The 22,008-nt window shown below is 42.3% G+C and overlaps 1 protein-coding gene and 1 long non-coding RNA gene across 5 annotated transcripts in view; one reads left to right on the forward strand and one right to left on the reverse strand.

Moving 5' to 3' along the window:
* Window positions 1–22,008, reverse strand: part of Srgap1 (SLIT-ROBO Rho GTPase activating protein 1) — a 297,115-nt gene that overhangs the window by 132,922 nt on the left and 142,185 nt on the right. The gene's annotated exons all lie outside the window — the stretch shown is intronic.
* The window catches only part of LOC116075712, a 34,545-nt gene that overhangs the window by 4,657 nt on the left and 7,880 nt on the right, over window positions 1–22,008 (forward strand). For both annotated transcript variants that reach the window (XR_004112691.1, XR_004112690.1), the window contains exon 3: window positions 12,283–12,458. This is a non-coding gene — a long non-coding RNA (uncharacterized LOC116075712). The remainder of the gene's footprint in view (window positions 1–12,282; window positions 12,459–22,008) is intronic.

The following is a 22,008-nucleotide window of genomic DNA, read 5'->3' on the forward strand; positions in this document are numbered from 1 at the left end:
ATACATGGAACCCAGGTGCACATATACCTTACTGAATTTTGATGGTCTTCAACAATCCAGGGGTTTTCTAAAAACTCATTTTATATGCTAAACAATAAGGACTTTAACTTGGTTTAGAATGGTACTCCAACAACTGTTCTGATTGAAGAAGTGACTTTTAGGTATATCTGGAGTATTCTTTAAATGTCATCATTACTTTTTGTTGTGATGGTAATAAATGGCAGACACGTTTTGACTGGAAGGGGAGAGGGTAATGTGAAGTGACCTTTGTAAGGTTTCCATGCCGTGAGAACAGAAACCCTCCTCACAAGTGTCAAAAATATGTGTGTGTCTATGTGTGTGTCTGTGTATATATGAAGTGTGTTGAGGAGGCACTATGTCATAATGCTTAGAAGCAAGGGCTCTAGAGTCAGAAAACCTAGTTTGACTTCTCGGAAACTTTGGTTCTCAGTCGAGGTTCTGTCTTTTATTGTTGACTGTATATAAAGATACCAGCAGCCAATAGCTGGGAAGAAGAGAAATAGGCGGGGTTTAGGGTTCCCAGGCTTGAGACCATGAGGAAGGAGTAGGGAAGCCACCATGGGATAGTAGGAACATACAAAAGAGAAGAAAGCAGAGCTGCAGGCCAAGAGAACGTGGCCCAGAGGGCTGACTAATTGAGTTAAGAGCAGCCCCAATGAAACATAATAATAGCAATAACTCAGGATTTTCAGCATGGAGGATAGGCTGTTGACCAGCTACTGTGCTGCTTAAGGCATATTAAGGGCTGTGTGCATGCCTTTCATCTAGGAACATAAATGGTCAAATGCAGGAAGGAAACCCATGATTGAATTTTTTTAAAAAATTTTTTTACAACAGTTCTCTGTCTCAGTTTGTGATCTATAAAAGGGCGGGCAACCCTGCGATTTAATGCCCAATGACCTCCATGGGGTAGATGCTCCATAAACACTGCTTGAATTGATTCCGAAGTCACTCCCCCATGGCCCTAGGTTTATGGCACCTCCAGAAAGCTCTCAACTTTGAAAGGCCCTCAGCTGTTATACCCTAGCCCAGGTTTCCCTCCACCCCCTCATCATGAACATGGACTCAACTTAGCTTCCTATGCTCCATACCCTTGGGGCTCCTGCTGCTAGTGACAATGAACTAACAAAGCATATACTAGAAACCTGATAATTCCTGAAGCCAATATGACAAGATATACCCAATCTGTGAACAAGGCCCTAAGGACCTGCTCTAGTGGTCACCTTAGAGACCATGGAAAGTTGGGAGAGAATGGCTTTCAGCAGGGAGACCCTTAGCTACCCCTTGGAAAGCAGTATCACAGTTTCTATGTGTTCACCGAGGTACAATCCAAACCTGTCCTGACCTGGTAGGCAAACTCACACCTCATCATTTTCCCTCTACCATCATCTATTTCCTTTTGAGATAAAAATCTTACGTGGTCAATGCAGGCCTTGAACCCATGGTCACACTCCTTCACCCTTTAGAATATGGGATTATAGGCATGAGTCACATGGGGGTTCACCACTACTCCTGTAGTCTGCAGGGATCAATAAGGAGTTGACTGCTTAACAATGCTAATGCATGTGAAAAACATGAACTCAGACCTCTTGGTATCTAGAGATACATGGGCCAGAACAACATCAGAAGGCTGTGGTCAGGTTGCTGGGCTCACAGCGTGAAAACCTCACAAGGGTCACTTCACATTACCCTCACCCATTCCAGTCAAACCATCTCTCCCACTTGTTACTGTCAAAATGAGAAGTAATGATTTCCTTTAAAGAATACCTTGGATACCTTAATCACTTCTTTAATCAGAACAGCTGATAAACTGATAGCCTGAAATCCTTCTTTTAGTTTAAAATATAAACTAAAACAACATATAAAACCACAAACTTTTAGACAATTCCTTGATTGTTGAAGGCCATCAAAATCCAGTAGGGTGTGTATGCACCTGGATTCTATTTCACCAAACATTGAAAATAGAAGAGACCCTTGACACTTGAGCAAGAGTTGCCTTGTTGTTTAAAAAAAAAAAAAGACAAAGATCTTAAGGAAGTTAATGACTCTTCCTTTTGTATAAAAAATACTAACATATTATACTTGCTAGGGATAAAATGTTTTCTCTGCTCTTTGAGATGTAGGTGGTTAAAGTTACTTTTCCATAAAGGAGAGCCCCCCAATTACTCAGAGCCCCCTAGAAACACAGGCAAGATCACTTCCTCCCATACTATGTCTGCAGGAGTTGAAGCAATGCTCAGCTTTCTGATGTGTTCTGGCAGGGTTCTGGGATTCTGATCCAAGGGGAGAGAAAGTGGTCAGAGCTACAACTCAGCTAACTGCTTGTTAGATGGTGTGTGTGTGTGTGTGTGTGTGTGTGTGTGTGTGTGTGTGTGTGTGTATGTGTGCGCGCGCGCGCACACGCACGTGCATGTGCGAATGTGTATCTATATATACACACCCAGAGCTAAATTCTAAACAACTTTCTAATCACTAATTATTTATTGCCACTTTGATATTTCATATACAACAAGCCTAAGTCCAGAATTAACATTTCCAAGGTTTTCTTCTCCTTCATGATAAAAATGATTGAAAATGATTGAAGTGTGCTGAGGGGGACTGAGAAAAGAAGGACACAGCAATCGCCACTGTGACAGGACATCTTTCCTTCAGGCGTGTCATCTAACATGGGTCTGAGCTGTAATTATCCCATCATAATCAAGTATGCTGTTCACACGGTCATGTGATAACAAGTAGTTATCACAGTTTTCTCAGGTATTTATATTGTGTTCCGAATCATAACGATTTGATTCATGGCAACCACCCAGGAGTGTGCACCTTCTCTTTCCGTGTAATTCTGTCTGATGCTTTCATCATTGCCCACCAATCTTGCAATAGATTGTTTACAGTTTACTGGTTGACTCATTCTATTCCACCTTAAGACAAGGTTTCCCAATTTAGTTCAGGCTCTCCTTAAACCTGCTGTGTAGACAAGGTTGACTTTAAACGTACACCCCTGCCTCAGCCTCATGAAACTTTCCTCAGTTTTTTCCCTCAGATGCTTATGAGTACTGACACATAAGTTTCCCATACTTGTAACCATTTTGTTGATAGATACAAAGCAAGAAGAGCATGAGCCTTGACCACTACGTAAATGTAGTATTTCAACCAAGTAAGATAATGTAGGACTTCAACCAAGTAGATTTAAAAAAAAAAAAAAAAGACAAAAGACAAGAATTATGCTGTTTGGTGCAAATATAAAGCAAGTAAAAGATTTCAACAAGGGGGCTGGAGAGATTGCTCAGTGGTTAAGAGCACTGACTGCTCTTCCAGAGGTCCTGAGTTCAATTCCCAGCAAGCACATGGTGGCTCACAATCATTATTTGATGTGTCTGAAGACAGCTGCAGTGTACTCACATACATAAAATAAATAAAAAATTCTTTTTAAAAAAGGATTTCAACAAATCTAGTATTCTAAAGAGATTTTTCTCAATTCATAAGTTTTCTGCTCTCCTATGCACCTAAAAACCAAGAGCATGTTCATTATAGATTAGAAATCTGAATTCTTAAAAATTAATTGAGGAGTTACATGCTTTTCTTTATGGGCATGGATATTCTATGAAAGCCATTGAAGAAGTAATTCTGTACCTATCCGAAAGCCCAAGGCTCAGTTAGGTGGGAAGAGTGTCAATCATGCATGCGTGTGGAGTGTGGGATGGCTGTAGGGAGCTCTGGACAATGCACACAGAATGTTGGTACCGACATCCCACTCACTCATGTGTTCTAGGATACTTCATGGTATTTGCTCCTTTGCCAAAGCTGGTGTACTCTTCTGGATTGGCACAAAACATCCTTGTCAAATTCTATAGAATGAAGCTGTAGAGCAAAAGGACGGTTCTGAAAGAACAGCTGTGTAGGAGGCAGAGGCCAGGGATACCCAATTTCTTTAACTTAGGTCTGATCAATCACTTCTCATTTTGTCTAAAATGGGGACTTCAAGGAGGACTAGGGTGGCCAGCGTACGATCTCACTAATATGCTCAGTGGCATATTTGTGTTATGTGCTTGTCGTATTTTCTTGGATGTGCGATTTCTAAGGATGAAAATGTGCATTTAAGACTCTCAACCCTGGGACTTTTGTTTTGTTTTTAAAGGCTTATTACAATTGTACACTGCATAGAGTGTATGCAGGACAATGATGCTCTTTCCTTAAGTCGCAAATCTGAGGTTCACTTGAGACTCGGGGCCTCTCCTCGAAGCCATAGTCACCAATCCTATCTGTTCTGGCTGATCAACATTTCTGTAAGTCATTAGACATAAGAAAAACCGAATCAGGTTTTCTATAGCTGAAACTGTTTCTGCTTGTGATACATTTTGGGATGGATGCCTCATCAATACCTTTGTCTCTGTCCTAGTTTTGTTTCTGTGGCTGGGATAAAACCATGGCCCAAGGCAACTCGGCAGGGGGTGGGCTCATTTCTTATCAGAGCTTACAGCTCTTCATGAAGTGTTGGGCAGGAATTCAAGCAAGGGGCAGAACTGGAGGCAGAGGCCATGGAGGGAGCAGTGGTGTTCACTGGCTTGCCCTCATGGCTAGCTCAGTGCACTTAAACAACCTAGGACCACTTGTTTAAAGGTGGTACCGCCCATAGTGGGATGGGCCCGCCCACATCAATAATTAGTGCCCCACCGGCCAATCAAATGGAAGCAATTCCTCAGAGGCGCTTCCCTCTTCCTGGAAGCAGCTAGGTTTTTCTGGAAAAGTGCTTTCTCCGGGTCTTTCTCTGCCCAGGCTCTGCTTTCTTCCCTCTACCAAATGCAATCGTACAAGCTGCTCTGCATCATTATTGCAAGTTGTTCCCCAGAGAAACATCAGACTCTCCCTTTATAGTGACTTCATGATTAACTCACTGATCACCATCCCCGGGCAAACTGGTGATTAAAATTTAGAGTCTGAAATCAAACTGCCAATGTTCATATTACTTTACTAAAGACAGTGTAAAGTTTTCTGGTCTTAGATTCCCCACCCCACCCCCATCCACTGGTGATGATTATGATGATGATGATGATGATGCTCAATATTCTCTGTGTCATAGGGTTCATTGGGATGGTCCTTGTTAAACACTGGATACGCGTTATCATGCTTTCTCCATTTCCCTTTTTCCCCTCAAGGGAATAACAGGGATTCAGATCTGAACTCTGCCCTCCAGAGTTCTCCATCTCACAGAGAAGCCAGACAAGCTGGACTTGCTCATTTTTCTGTTGCTATAGTAAGATGACAAATTATCTGAAATTGGGTAATTGTAAAAAGGGAAAAAAAGGTGTGAGTACAGCACACATGCACACACGTACTCACACATGCATTCACACACTCACACATACATTCATACACACACACTCACATATACATTCACACATTCATATACATTCACACACACACTCACACACATACATATACTCACATATACATTCACACATTCATATACATTCACACACTCACACACATACATATACTCACATATACATTCACACATACATTTACACACATATTCACACACACACTCACACACACACATACTCATGTACATTCACACACTCACATATACACTTACACACACACATATGCACACACTCACACATACATTCACATACTCACACAGATACACACACACACACACACATGCATTCATAAGCCCCATCCTCCCTCCCCCCTCCCCCTACACTCACACACAAAGGATTATTTAGCTCTGGAAGCATGAAGAACAAGTCCAGCACGGCTCTGGTAAGGACGTCATGGTGGACACACCCACAGCAAGAGAGGAGAATACACGGAATGAGGGATGATATTACAGATTAAAACCTGAAAGAGGTCAAGTCATTCTCACGGGAGCTCAGGGGTCCCACAGAACAACCTTAATCTCTTCCCTGGTCAGCTTCCCAAGTCCTAGGAACCTCCGCAACTGGCCAGAGCTATGTTACTAGAAACCTACAGGCATGTGGCCCAGAACATTCCAGAAAGGAAAGGAGATGACAGAACAAAGGGCGTAATTAATAGGAGCAATGTGACCACACTGAGTCATCCATCAAGTGACCTGTGTGGTTGGATTAATTGGCTGACTCACAAGTTTTTTGGCTGTCATAAAGGGAGTATTAAAGTAAATATATTGAGATGACCAACTCAGGAATCCTGACCTTGTGCTGAGTCAGAGTGGGAGTGAGAGAGACAGAGGCAAAGCAGATTAAATATTTAATGAGTGCTTCAAATGGCTTTGGTGTCTCACACTTGGTTGGTTTGAGATATAAATTCTGGGTAAGGAGGTCAGGTCATGTTTGCACAGAGTGTGTGCTTTTAACTTCCTAAACCTCATTTTGATGTCTTTATATTAATTCACATGAACTCTGAAGACAGAGTCAAAGAGTGTCTTCCAAAACAGGGTTGGGTTTAATGGCTGAGCCCAGTCTCAGGAAGAGTGTATACAGGATTCCTTAAGGCTTCCCTTCTACCTGGCAAGAGACATGGTTTTTTTTTCCCTTGAAATCAAAGCTAGAGCTGGGGCAGTAGCTCATATTATAACAATATTTGGAAGGCTGAGGCAAGAGAATTGTTATGGATTTGAGGCTAGCCTTGGCTAGAGGCCACCCCAGTAATTCATAAGGAAGACCCTATCTCAAAAAAACATCATGAAACTCATAGCAGACAATTATCCTCACAAGAAAGTCTACCTCAAGCAGGGGGTTGGGGGAAGAGGCTGTCTTCCTTCAGCTGAAACTCCATGCCAGCAGAAGCCAGGCAACAGATTCATGGGAAGCCGCAGTTGCTGTTTCAGAAGCAAATCAAAGCTTAATCCTGAAGTGAGAAGTCCAGGGCATCTTCTGTAACATCTGCTGTTGCCATTGACAGGCCAGTGTGACATTGCTCAATGAGGAGAAAGTCACTGTCTGTGTATGACAGTGTGAACCATAGAGTCCCTCAATCCCAGTCATGTGCCACCTCCCAAGCACCAACAGTCCCCGGACACACAGGTTTAATAACTCAGACTGAAATTTAAAGTTCTATTTTTATCTTTCTATCCTTTATCTCATGAGAAAAATCAGCACTTTGGGGGGAGGGAGGGCAAAGGAAGGGATATTCCTCACATATAGCAGACCTACAGGTGGAGAGAGGCCAGAGAAAGCTGTGTCTGCTCCAGAGAACAGCCAGGAAAGGGCTCACAACCTCCCCTCTCCCACAGGGAACATGGAGGCTGTGAAGACCAACTGCTCCCTGAAAGCACCACCCCCAAACCCCCACTCCCGCTCCCCAGTGCCTTGTGGAATGGCTAGCACAGCGGTTCTCAACCTTCCTAATGCTGGAACTCCTTAATACAGTTCCTCATGGTGTGGCAACCCCCAACCATAACAGTATTTCGTGACTACTTCATAACTGTAATCTTGCTTCTGTTATGACTTGTAACATAAATAATATCTGCTAGGCAGAGTGCCTGGTATGCGACCCCTGTGAAAGGGCTGTTGGACAGAAGTTGCAACCCCCAGGTGGAGGACTGCTGAGCTGGAGGCATTGGAGAATTTCACATTACAACTCAGTCCAACTGGGCCAATAAGTCACTCCTTTAGAATCAATCCTTTTTGATTCTTATTTCCTATTTAATTTCCGCTCTCTTGTAGGCACACTGCTCTGGTTTTTGGATGGCTGTTTATATTTTTCCACAGAGTGCACCAACAAGGCATCCTGCACTGTCCTTGGCAACCGTGCACAGCCCTGCTCATCCTACATCTCTTCTCTCCTGTCCTTACCTCTGACTCTTTACTTCCCCCATAGCATTACCTTTAAAGGTCTGTAGTCCCTACCCCTAGCCCATTTCTTCCTTCTAGGGACTTTAACTACCTCATGATTTTTATTTTTTTAATTTCAAAGATCTACTATGTACCCTCCCTTTAACCACAGAGCTTTTATTCACAGTTCTAGTCTTATTGGCTGAGTCTGACTATGTTCCAGACTCGCCCCGGTTATCGTCAAACAGGTACTGAAGGTAAAGGGGTCTCTGTTAACTGCCATGGAGGACACCTGCACAGTGCTGATATGCAGCAGCCATGGACGCGCAGCCTTGGATGTTCTGCAGTTAATATTCTCAGCGATAACATCGAGTTTACACCAACCACCCTGAGCTCCTAAGGAGGACTGATTTGAATTCCTCCAGAACTGAGGAATTATTTTCAGAAATACACACTCAACTTTATCAATCCAAATCATACTTGAATGCCGTGGCTACTCCAAATGAAAGAATATCACAGATTAAAATATAAACCAAGCAATGAAAGGACCCCAGATATATAAATCTCAAGGCAGTAACATGTGAAACACGTGCACAAAAAACAAAGACAACATAACTTTTCCAAAAACTATCAGGTCTACAGTCCTGTGTGGGAGCTAGGTTGGGCTAGCTTTAAACACACTTTAAACCCTGGCACTCTAAGAACAGAGGCTGCTCAGTCTCTGTGGGTTTGAGGCTGGCCAGTTTATATAATGAGTTCCAGGTTAGCCTACTTAACAAGACCTTGTCTCAAAAGAGAGCGAGTTAGTTGAAATCTCAGACAGAGAACTCAAAATAATGACAGTAAAGTGTGTCTACAGGCACAAACAGCTGAAAAAAAAAGGAGCTTAACACGTTCAGCACAGTGGCAGTTTACAATATTGGCATTCAAAAGTCAGTAGCTTCCTTAGGCAAGCAAGACTTCTAATGAGGAAGAGGTTGGCGAGACAATTCCATTCACAACAGTCTCAATACAACACCAACGAACTAAACAAACAGGCTGCAACAAACTTAACTAAGAGCCTGTGAAATAGTTCTTTAAAAAAAAGTTAAAACACTGGAGGAAGACACTGGAAGATTGAAATACCTCGCCGTGTGGTTGTGGATTGGCAAGATGAAGTCTGTGAAAATGGCCTTGTACCGACTCTACCGAGAACTGCCACTCCAGTCAAGCATGAACTCAGTTCTTCAAAATAAATAAAATAAAAACAAAAGAAAAAACAATCTTAATCTTTTGGGAAGCACAAAAGACCCCAAATTGCCAATGACTTCAGGGCAAAAGGAATATTCTATGGAAGCTATTAGCACACCTGACTTCAAGTTATATTACAAATCCGTAGCATTGAAAACAGCATCCTAATGACACAAAAGACAAGCTACAGACATGTAGATCAACAGAATAGAATAGAGGACCCAGATATAAGGCCACACACCTGATTTTTTGACAAAAGTGTAAACAAACAAAAAACTCACTTTCAACAAATATTGACAAAAAAGTTTATGTCCTTGTAGATGAAATTAGATTCTTCCTTATCTTCCACCCCACATAAAGCTCAACTCTAAATGAATTCAGGACCAGAGATTAAGAAAAGAAACTCTGAAACCGTCAGAGAAAAAAGTAGGGAGTGCATGCACTGTATGATATAAGTATAGGTGTTTGGAATAAGGTTCCAATCCTCAATAAATAAGGCTAGTAATGGGATTTCATGAGATCAAGCTTTTGTGTAGCAAATGAAACTGTCAAGAAAAGAAACAGCCTATAGAATGGGGACAAACCTCTGCCATCTGCATATCCAACATAATAGGATTAATATCTAGAATATACAAAGAGCTAAAAGAAGAAAACTAAGCATCAAGAAAAAAAAACTAATTTAAAAATGGGCCTCAGAAGACAGGGGCCTAGTATAACTGTCCTCTGAGAGGTTCCAACTGCAGCTGACTGAGACAGATGCAGAGACCCCATAACTGTCCTCTGAGAGGTTCTACCCACAGCTGACTAAAACAGATGGAGAGACCCCACAGGAAAATACTGAGGTCGGTTCAGGTCTTTTATGGAAGAACTAGGGAAAGGATTGAAGGCCTGAAGGGGATAGGAACTTCACAGGAAGATCAACAGAGTCAACTAACCTAGACCCCTGGGAGCTCTCAAAGACTGAACCACAACCAATGAGCATACATGGGCTGGACAGAGGCCCCAGCACATATACAGCAGATGTACAGCTGTCTCCATGGCTGCCTTGTCCGGCCTCAGTGGAAGAGGAGATGCCTAATCCTGCAGAGATTTTGATGTGTCAGGGGTGGGAATGATGGGGGAGAATTAGGGACTAGGGGTGGGAGGATACCCTTTCAGAGGAGAAGGTGGGGAGGGACTCTGTGATTCGAGAGGGGACCGGGAGAAAGAGCAGTGTTTGGACTGTTAATAATTAATTAATTAAAAAAGATGGGCCACAGAATTGAACAGAAAGTTCTCAAAAGAAGAAATACAAATGTCCAATAAACTTTTTAAAAGTATTCAACTTCAAAAGCCATCAGAGAAATGCCAATTAAAACCACTTTCCAATTCCACATGACCCCAGTCAGAATGATGGTCACCAGGGAACCAACTGGTAATGAATGACAGTAAGGATATGGGGGAAGGTGACAGTAAGGATATGGGGGAAGGTGACATTTATCCAATGTCAGTAGCATGAAAGTGTGGCAGATTCTCAAAAAACTGAAACCAGCACAGCCATATGATCCGTCATGATCACTTCTGGAAACATTCACAAAGGATTCCACATCCTGCCACAGAGATGTACACATAGTTGTTCATGATGGCTGTATTCCGAGAGCTAGAACACAGAATCTGTCTGGATGCCACAAACCAGAGATCGGATATCGAAAATGTGGTATTTCCACACAATGGAATTTCATTCAGGTGTCTGGAAAAATGAAATTACAGGGATTGTGGGGAAATAGATGGAATTGGAAGCATATACCAAATGGGGCAACCCAGGCCCAGCGAGACAAATACCATGTGCTCTCGATCATTTGTGGAACCCGGCTTTCAATGTTTAGATCTGTGTGTTTAATTTGGGGTGTCTATAGAGGTCCAGAAGCTAGAAAAGGCCATGAGAAGGGTAGAGGAGGCCTTAATGATTGAGGGCATAGAACAATGTGATATTAAAGTAGGGTGGGCAGGAGTAATAATGGGATTAAAGGTTCAAATGGAAGTGGTGGAGGGGGCGCTGAAAGGGAAAAGATAGCAGGTGGGTTAACCAAAAACTAAGGATGCATGCAGAAGCCTTCTGGTAACCCATAGTTTTGTGACCTAATACAAAACACAATTTTAAAAAGGCTTAGGACACAGGTAATGTGCACAGATGGATGTTTTCCCAGAAGACACAAGTTATTAAATGAAAATCTCAGTTCTTGGTGTGGGAGGAATATCTTGCAACAAGTTATTTGTTAAGGAGATCCAGGAGACCCACCACCCCAAATGATGAGGGATATTTTTAAGACCTTGTTCCTCAAGACCACATAGTTTGGTTATAAGCCATAAAGAAATCAACTGGCCTGAAACTTCTCTGCAGGATTGCTTTCATAGCATTGTAAGGCTTTATTTAGGCCAGGGGAAAAGTCATAATAATATTATCCAGCAGTGAACAAAGTTATAATACCAACCTTCTGGGCAAGATATGTCCACGACAGCAGTAGTGGCATGACCATTAGGAGGTAGACAGCTACTTTCTAGTTACATTAGAAGGTTACTGGGCATGAGGGAATCTGTGTCTGGTCTATAAACCTCATTGTCTTAGTTCCATTTCTGTATCTGTAATAAAATACCCTGACCCAAAGCAACTTACAGGAACAGAGGATCTACTTCAGCTTACAATTCCAGGTTACATCTCTTCATTGTAGGGAAGTATAGAACTTCAAATAGCTAATCACAATCCACAAGTAAGAGCTAAGAACTGCATGCATGTATGTTGCTTGATTGCTTGCTCATGTCAGCTCTATTTCTCCATTTTTAGATAGTTCAGGACCCCCTGCTTAGAGAACAGTGCAGTCTCCAATGGGCTATGTTTTCCCACAACAATTAACTAAGCCAATCTCAGACAGACATGCCCACAGGCCAACACAATGTAGAAACCCCTCATTAAGACTCTCTTCCCAAGTGATTCTAGTTTGTGTGGAGTGAACAATGCTAACCACCCCACTGGCCAGAAGTCCATGGAAAAGTAGGTCCTAGTTTCTAGGGGAGACCATGCTAATGTGGTTTTGCTAAATAGACATGTTATCAAACTGCCCAATAAATATTCATGTTCATATCCAAGGATCAGCGCCATTCTCAACCTTGGCTGGAGAAGCTTCATTTTACTCTGGACAGTAGTTAATGCAGACCCTCATAACTAGTCAAAGGGGTAAAAGGGAGTCGTGACTGCTTATCCAGAAATGAGACATCTGCAGCTTTTCTATTCTTCCTTCCACAGAAGGGGACTGGGTAGGGAGATTGTACGTGCTAGAAGATTGGCAGAAGTGAAGACCCAACATGATCTGGACAGAATACGACCAATGCACCCATGAACTCACAGTATCTACACCTTCTACATGAGATCAAGCCAATAAGATCAGCCAACATTCCAGCAGACAGAAGTAACTAGACCCAGTAAGTTACAGAGAGAGTAAGTATGAGGGACAGAGATAGACAGAAGAGAGAAAGAGGGCTGCTACTCAGGGGAGAGGTAGAGAGTGAGATAGGATATGATTAAATGCAGTGCACTGAGGCATGAAATTGTTAAAGAATAAATAAAGCATATTGTAAAAACATTTAATAATGTTTAGTATTATGTTTTTTATCTGCTATGGAGAACACTATCATTTGTAGAGGTATGAACATATGTAGTCTATAGGTCATATGTAGAGGTATGAACATATGCAGTCTATAGGTCAAAAGTAGAGGTATGAACATATGTAGTCTATAGGCCATATGTAGAGGTATGAGCATATGTAGTTTATAGGTCTGTTCCCTCTATTTTAAGTCACTGGGACATGGCATTTAAATAAATTATCACTAAATGGTGTTACCTAATGAAAATGAACCTTCGATGATATCTTTTCCTCAACTTTTATACAGTTTTGTATTTTAATCATGATTTTACTTAGTTCTCTGACTATGGTATTTTCGTCTTAAAGGGAAATGGGCTCCTCACAAAGCCCGACCTTTGCTAGCCCAGGCTGTGTCCTTCCTCACAGTCCCTGCCTCCCTCTTCCTTCTTGGCTTTCCTTACTCCAGCCCGTCCTTCTAAGATCTGTGGTAACTGCTCAGATGAACTCAATAGAATGCACACAACACACAGAGAGAATGAAAATCACACATGTGGTGGGCTTGCTAAGCATTACATTCAGCCAACTAGGTGACTTAATAATTAACTAGAATATATACAGAATTGATATGAAATTCATATAAATCGAAATAGACAGTTTTCAAAGTAAAAGATAGTGGTGCACGCCTTTAATCTCAGCACTCAGGAGGCAGAGGTAGGTGGGTCTCTGTGAGTTTGAGATCAACCTAGTCTATATAATGGGTTCCAAGACAGCCAGAGCTACATAGTGAGACCCTGTCTCAAAAACACAAACACAAATAAATAAATAAAAACAGGCCCAAGAGCCAGGTTTTAACACAGTAAATGTTTTACAGTTGAAAAATGTTACTTTTCATGCCAGGTTTATTTATTGAAAATGGTAATAAATTGAAAATACCTTTTCTGTGTCACTATCTGAATATTCAATTAAGTGTAAACTCTGTGGCCACATAAATAGACATACTCAATTAACGGTAGGACAAGTTCAGGAGGCAGAGACAGGAGGGTCTCTATGAATTCAAGGCCGGCCTGATCTACACAAAGAGTTACAGGCCAGCCAGGGCTTCAGAGTGAGACCCTATCCACCCCCCATCCCCCGCAAACAAAAAAATCAGAAAAAGCTAGTAAAACTTTAGCTCAGTCCACAATACAGCCAACTAATTTATAAGTACATTTCTGATCAGTCTTTAATATGCTAAACTTCACAAAAATTTAATAACAGCTTTATCAGTAACTTATTTCCATGTGTTTCTTCACATAGGTATTTATTTATTAGGAAAGTCAAGGGCTTTCCTTCCTATTATAGCTGTGACTGCTCCTCAACTAAAGACTACAGAACAGCTATCTGGGTCAGAAGCTCTGTCTACAGTAAAGTGCACTCAATCACACAGTGCAGGGTGCTCCATGACCTAAGTCTCCACACACCCCAGCAAGAAAGCATGGGCCATCTAGGAAAATAAGCCAGTTTGCTTATCTTAATTCAAAGGCCAGAGAATCGTAGAGACACTGATACAAATTCATTCATTCAAACTCAGCCAAGACCTTCCCCCATTTTTAACAGTAATTTACTGAGTAGTTTCCAGGTGGCAAACACAGAAAAGGGGACTCATCATCTAGTGTGAGAAACATAAAGAAAACAGGTTCAGTCCATTCTGAATAGTGTCTATTCAAATATTTTTAAAAATCTCCATATAACTCCTCAACAAGACACTTATTTTCAGAATTCATCTTCAAGAACTGAACTGGGTGGGAACCTTCCATTAGAACCAACATGTGTGCTGCACATCAGATATTCTGTATTATCAGATCTTTACATTTTGATTATATCATGATTACATCATGATTCGTAACAGAAAGTGACAGTTATGAAGGGGTGAGGAAAATAATTCTAGGGTTAGGGGTCACCATGGCATGAGGAACTGTAATGTACTAAAAGGTCGCAGCCTTAGGAAGGTTGAGAGCCACCGATTTAGAAGCTGATACTATTCAACAGTCATTCAGAACCAAGGTAGTTAAGGAGCCCATTAAACTGACAATGGATCTGAGGACAGGCAGAGGAGGAACTCGAGAAGAAAAAAAAAAAGATTCCTGGAACTTGGCTCACTAAGTACAACCAAAGAAATCAAAGCAACAAAACAAAATAAAACATAGCCCCAAATTAAAAAAAAAAAAAGTCAAAACATTCATGGATAGTGGATCATACACATGGAATGATAGCCTATTGAAAGAGAAAACAAGAAACTCAAGTCTTCAAGAGAGGACCACCAGGTTAGAGCATCTGAAAATCTTGGTTTTTGTTTTTGTTTTTGTTTTTCTGAGCTGTTTCCTCATTGCTACAGTGGAAAATATTACAGAGCCTGCCCCACTATGTTTGTTGCAAGGATGAGATGAGCTGCCTATTGTTTTGTGTGTGACAGACTGCCTGGCACACACCGGGCACTCTGTAATCGGTACCTCTTACTGTCTCTGTGATGGTATCATCTGCTCAGCGTGTCCTTGCTTTATCTTATGAAGCCACTCTATGCTTTCTCAAATGCCGGTGAAATGGTCTTTTTGTATCATCATTCAAATCAGAAATGTTTTAGTCAATTCGACATAAGTCAAAACGAGTGTTTTGGGAACAATGCATTAAAGATACTGAAGTCCGTCCCAGAGAGTACTGCAACGAAGCAGACTGTTTCTGAGGCAGACTTCAGACTGCATAATTGCTAGGTCTGCCCTGGGGTGAAATGAACACCTGTCTCCACTTACAATCCACCATACATTGTCAACTCCTTGTAGCCAGAGCAGTGGGATTGCCTGTGGGCCAGGCTTCAAACGTCTGGAGACAGCTACCATGTCCTGTATAAAACCCCTTTCTCTGTGTTTAGCATTCCCAATGACTGGTCCCTGGATAAGGTGAGTTGAAGAAGCCAGGGGGAGTTCCCCTTGTCTCCCAGACAATTGTGTGTTGGTCTGCAGCTCCTGCTGCCACACTGGCTTTGTATTTCACAAGGTGGGGGCAAAGATACTGGGAGAACTTGGAGGCACACACTTGCAACTGCCCTGCCTTGTGAGTCAGTATCATCTACATCTGTGTGATCAATAAAACCCAAGAACCTGAAGTAAAGTTTAGAGTTCCCCAGTCCCTTCCTAACTGGGCAAAGAGCAGTCATGTGATGGAGTTGGAAATCTTAAGAATATCTGATTTGGATGGACAGGACAGCAAAACTTAAAGTGCTAACACGTTTTTAAAACAACAGAACTCAAGGCAGTTCACTCTTAGTTGATGTGGACCAGGCACTTTCTGAAGGACGCACCAATGATCGCAATTCGCATGACAGCAGGGTAAACTTTGTTCCCAGATTCGTGCACTGTCAAAGCCTTCTCTTGAGTAAGCAAACTTCTTCCCATTCCAACTTTCTCTCAGTAACCCATTCAAACGGTAAAGCACTTTAGATACTGTCCCTGGGTTTATTTGTTTACATCATATGGATTTTATAGAGAAGCACCCACAGCACAGCCTGTGGGTAGCAGTAGGAAAAAACTTGTGAGGCCTGGTTCTCTCCTGCTATCATGTGGACTCTAGGTATTCAGCTGAGGTCATCTGGATGAGTGACAAGCACCTTAACAGCTGAGTTGTCTCACCAGTCCACATCTGTTTCTGGTTTTGATAATTTTGTTTTTCAACTTATTTATCTGACTTTATGTGTAGGAGTATTTGCCTGCATGTATGTGTGTACCAAGTATGTTCTTGGTATCTACAGACGTCATAAGAAAGCAATGGGTTCTTTGGTTATGGATAGTTGTGAACCACCACACAGAGAACCAAACCCAGATCCTCTGCAAGAGCAACAATTGCTCTTATGCTCTTAACCATGGAGCCAGCCCCTGTATCTCCTCCTCCTCCTCCTTCTCCTCCTCCTCCTCCTCCTCCTCCTCCTCCTCATCATCATCATCATCATCCTCATCCTCATCGTTAGTGTGTGTTTGTGTATGTGTATGTGTGTGTGAGAGACTGAGAGAATGAGAGAGAGAAAGAGAGAGAGAGAGAGACAGACAGACAGATAGACAGAGAACACTTCTAGGCATTTCTCTCTCCACCTCCCATCTTGACAAAGAAACATCAGGGTTACAGATGTGGGCTATGGGCTTTATGTGGACTCTAGGGAATGTGAACATGGGCTCTCATGTTTGCACAGCAGGCATCTGACCTACTAAACCATCTTCCTGGCCTATCTATGACTTTAAAAAAATGAACTTGATCTAGGCAGTGTCGATGCATGCCTTTAATCCCAGCACTTGGGAGGCAGAGGCAGGCAGATCTCTGTGAGTCTGAGGCCAGCCTGGTCTACAGAGTGAGTTTCAGGATAGTTGGTCCTACTTAGAGAAACTCTGTCTTGAAAAACCAAACCAAACCAAAAAACAAAACCAACCAACCAAACGAAATTAGGTATGATCTTTTATAAATAGAAAAACCTAAATAAATTTGGTTCTAAAAAGTACTTTAAAAAAATTCCTTCTTTAAATGAAAAGCGAGGGATTAGACAGTTTTTTAACTTGTTTCATGTTTGTTATTTTACATTTATAAACTTAACGATTATAAATCAAACCAAACCAGAACAATTCCTTAAAGTAAAAATACCTGTTTGGCAGGATTGAAGACTCAATTTAAATCAATATTTCTCAACTGAGGCCAATTTTGCCTAAGAAAGCATCTGGAAGCTTTGGTTGTCACTGCTGGGAGGTGCTGCTGACTCTGAGAGAGCAGCACCCCACCGTTGAGCAGATCCCCCCAATGTGAGTTGGTGCGCATCACAAAGCATGAATTGTGTTTTGCTGGCTGCTTCCAATGGCTTTTCTTCTCTCTAAGTTTCAGTTTATCTGTACTTGGATTTGGGTTTCTTTGGGCTTAGCTAGTCTACATTCGATAAACTTGAACATATAGATTTGCTAAACTTGTCATTTGCTGAATTTGGAATATTTTCTTGCAATTATCCTCAAATATTTATTACTGGTGTCACACTTTTCCTCCTCTCTTTCAGAAATGCTGACATTGTAAATGTTGGCCACACTGCACTAATATAAAGATTGGTCATACTGTGTGTTCATTCTTTCCCTTCAATGGGGAAATTCAGGAGATCCATTTATGCAATCTCTTTTGGGCTTTCTAGTCCCCCCCCCAACCCCCACCCCTTTTACTCCCATAACTAGAGAGCCAGGACCCTAGCCTGCTCCATTCTATTTTTCTCCACACACACTGAATGTCCAAGACCAAAATCGGCATTTGCTAACCGTGGGTAACAGCTGATCTACTAGGGAGGGTAGTTTCTCTCTCCAAAAAGACTTTTATGGAGTTGTGGTACCCGTTGCACAATGTTTGTTACTCAGGACTACAGAGCCCCAAAGAAAGGGGGAATAGCAGGCACTGGAGCTACACATTCCCGTCTTACTCTGCTTTCTGAATCACAGTAAAAGGCGTCATCTACAGGTCTGTGTTCGTGTCTGGTGTCTGCTTACAGCTCCTTGCTATCAGGCATCTAGGCTGCAAGATTCTGAAGGGAAAATACAGGAAACACTGCGATCTGGCAGAACTCTCCCGTCTGGCCTTTCATCTGCCTCCTACTACTTAGTCTTGAGACTGCCGCTGTAGGCACTGTGTTTAGGTTTTATGGACGCACTTAGTGGGAGAGACACGGTGGACTATGCTGACTTCGTTCCCCTGGAGCCTGTATTTACCTTTTGATTTTATCTTTCCTGTTGGCAAGCACGGATATTTACCTGGTATATCATTTAGCTTCTGCCGAGTAGCAAGGCCTTCAAAGCTCAGTGGCACACAGCTGCATTTCACTTAGCTCAGGGTGCTTTGAGTCAGCCGGGGGAAGGCTCTGCTTCGGGCTGTTGGGGTTGTGTTCTCTCTTGCATCTGTGGTCCGCTGGCAGTGGATGATGTAAGATGCTCTAATTCATATGTCTAGTAGCCGGCTAGCTGTCACTTAGCATGTCTGTCTCCTTTCATGTGGTCTCACTCATGCAGATGGTTAACTAGAACTGAGTTTCAGCCGTATCAGGAGAGGGTGAGCTTCAGTACTTTCAACAATCTGCTTGATTCATATTCTCCACCATCCCGAGTGCCACAGCCTAAAGTCAGGACGGGCAAGGCCTGCTGACAGCAGACAGAAGGCAGAACATCACTGGGGCCAGTTCTGGTACAATAGGTCACAGCCAAGTGTGTAGTTGAGAAAGCATGGTATTCATTTCACATGGGCACTTCATTGCTTTCCCCAATAACATCTTCATGACAGAGAGAATGGTAGGGTCACCACTTCCCTCCAGCTGTCTCCGGAAGTCCTTCCTCAACTGCCTTTCAACATTTCAGACCATAGCCCAGACCCAGCCTGTGCTCTTTCTTTTGGGCAATAAGGATGTGTTAATGTGATTGTAGGACTCAGCCACTCCTAAGAGTGCCACTAAGACAATGTTATGAAATGCATACTCCTTTCATTCTCAGATTGAATTTTATTTTTAATTTGGTTTCCCCAGGGTATTGTCTATAGAATCCTCTCTTCTTTTTGCAAGGTCTTTGCTCTCAATAGACATCTCAGCACATGGGATTACTTCCACGGCACTGAGAACCTGGAACTGGGAATCCCATAACATCCTGCTCTCTTCCTACCAACGGGACTGTCTGCAGCCATGACAACTGTGACATCTGCTCCGCCAAGAGTCTCCTGCTGAAGGCCAATCCTGTCTGTCCTTTGGATCCTTTATCTGATAGAGTTATATTTGTTTTCTCCCAGCCCAGCCTTTGAAATGTCTCGTCTTCTCAACGCCATGTATGTGTGTGTGTCTGCGCGCGCGCGCGCATGTGTGTTTCTGTATTCAAGTCAACCTCAGGAGCCAACCACCTTGTTTTCTGAGACAGAATTTCTCATAGGTTTGAAGGCTAGGCTGGCTCGTCAGTGGGTCCCAGGGTTGCACGTGTCTCTGTCTCCAACACTGGCCAGGCATGGCACCCATCATTTTTACATGGGTTGTTGGGGGAGTCAGATTTAAGTAGTCATGCTTGCATAGCAAGTACTTTATCAAATGAGCTCTCTCCTCAGCCTGGTTTTCCTTTTTTCTATGATGCCTTTTGTTGGCCATTTTGAGTAGTTTAAAAAGACAGACAGCAATCAAAGCAAGAAACTAACACATGTACATGAAACCAAAACCTTTCCTGGCCCCATATGCTTCTTTAAATACCTATACACCTTCATCCTTTCTCTCCTCTTTACAGGCAAATTTCTAGAATATAACTATCCATATTTTCTGCTTTGACTTGCTACAGCAAGTGCTCCACGGCAGAGCAGACGACCTGTTTCAGTGACGAAGGCTACCAGTCTTTGACCTAACCCTTGCCTCTGAAGGGGACTATTGCCCAGGAAAACTGATGCTATCTTTTCCTGAGGAAGTAGTGCATACCATGGTGCTGTTTAAATGTGGCCCTGAAAATCTTGCATGGTGCTAACACACCCTGAGTTTCACGTTGTGTGGGTGCCATTGATTGCTTGCTTCTAATACAGATGTTAAGTTTTTATCCATTACTGTAATCACTCAAGAAATATCTGTTGAGCATGTAGTATGTACCACCAATTACTGTGAACAATACAAAAGTCCTTCCCTTGGGAGCATGCATGTGAATTAAGCAGAGACACAAACAAGTAAATGTGGAATATGTCAGAAAGGGACTCAGTACCATCTCTGTATGTATGTATGTATGTATGTATGTATGTATCTATCTATCTATCTATCTATCTATCTATCTATCATCAGAACTAGGGGTCTAGACCTTCACTCTGGGTGAGGCAGGAGTCTGTGAAAGGTTCAGAGAGAAGAATAATGGGAGTTACTTGAACTCAAAATGATCATTCTATTTTCTGTATACATGCCTCTGCTTTGTCATTTCACACTACTCAGGAGGAAAGGCAATTGAAGCCTCTATCCAACTGCTTTCTTAGTCAGAAGATCTCATTTCATTCCTCACCATAATAATGAAAAATCAAAGTGCACATTTCAACAGGCTCTGCAGAATCAGCCAGTTCTCCATTTATAGACAGTACTCGGGGACAAACTGTCTCCTGTATATATTGCTCTCCCCACCTCATTAGACACTAAACATTGGTATGATCTGGACCATGTTGTTTCTCTTAAGGTTTTAGTTTCTAAAATAATTATTACACTGGGCCTCTCCTTTACCCTGTATGTTCATGTACAACTTCTAAAAGTCAAAGAGTCACAGATAGAAGAAAAGTAACCTAGAGAAACCTCAACAACTTTTCAGATGTTTCTAGGCAACTATTCTCCAGGTAATTAATTATTAGTTCCACTACTGACACTTGGGCACTGGCACCAAGCAACACACCGTATGGAGAAAGCTTTCAACATTGCTGACTTCAGCTGGATTTTTAAACCATTATGTAATGCATTTTCAAGGAGACACACACTCGGATTGTGTGCTTAACTCCCCCTAAGACTTTGAGAAAGCCTCTGAACGGATGGCAAATTGCTTGTCTGTAGCAGCTCACCTGCTAAACTTCCAGCCAGGTGAGTCATACCCATCTTGCTGTTGCTAGGCGACAAGGCAACTATAGGAAGCCAAGAGAAACAGCACCAACCACCGCCATTCATAGAGCATTTACTAGGGCCAGCCATCTTGGTGTGTAATTCACAAAAACCAACTGAAAATATTTCATAGAAAGACTTTAGGAGATTCTGCCATTATAAGAAACAATAGTTCAGTTTTGATTTACTTCTAGAAAAAAAAAAAAACTGAGCTAGCCATAAGGTTGCTAAGACTCAAGAGAGCCAGGGAGAAATGCTGGCTTGGGCTTTTCCTACTCGTATCAATAATTAAGCTGCCCCCGAGGCCACCAGAGCACCATTTAATTCTTCTGCTACAGTGCACTAAAATGCCTCGGAAAGGTTCTTGCTATATTATTTACGAATGTTGCATAAGCATACTAACTCATGTCTGGTTGTTCTCTGCTAATAAAAAAAAAAGACAAACCAAAGACCAGTCCGTTTACTTTTCAGAGGACGTATAATTGGATAAGTCAGAGTCATGGCTGTCATTGCACCATTACCTCAAAAGGGTAAGAAGGGCATCAGCGCTGCGAAAGTCAGCGGCTGCCCTTGACCTGGCAATTCCTATTTCCATTATGCAACCTAAGTTGAGTCTCACTGGTACCTGAAAGACTCAAATGTCCAGTGACAGGAAAAGGCATGGAGCCGGAGACAAGCACATAGTGATGCACATCAGGAGGCCATCACATTCCCTATCTGGGGGGTCGTTTCCAGGCATGAGAAATACTAATGTTTTACATGAGAAGGGCAG

Source organism: Mastomys coucha, unplaced genomic scaffold, assembly GCF_008632895.1.
Source record: "Mastomys coucha isolate ucsf_1 unplaced genomic scaffold, UCSF_Mcou_1 pScaffold4, whole genome shotgun sequence".
NCBI classification, from domain to species: domain Eukaryota; kingdom Metazoa; phylum Chordata; class Mammalia; order Rodentia; family Muridae; genus Mastomys; species Mastomys coucha.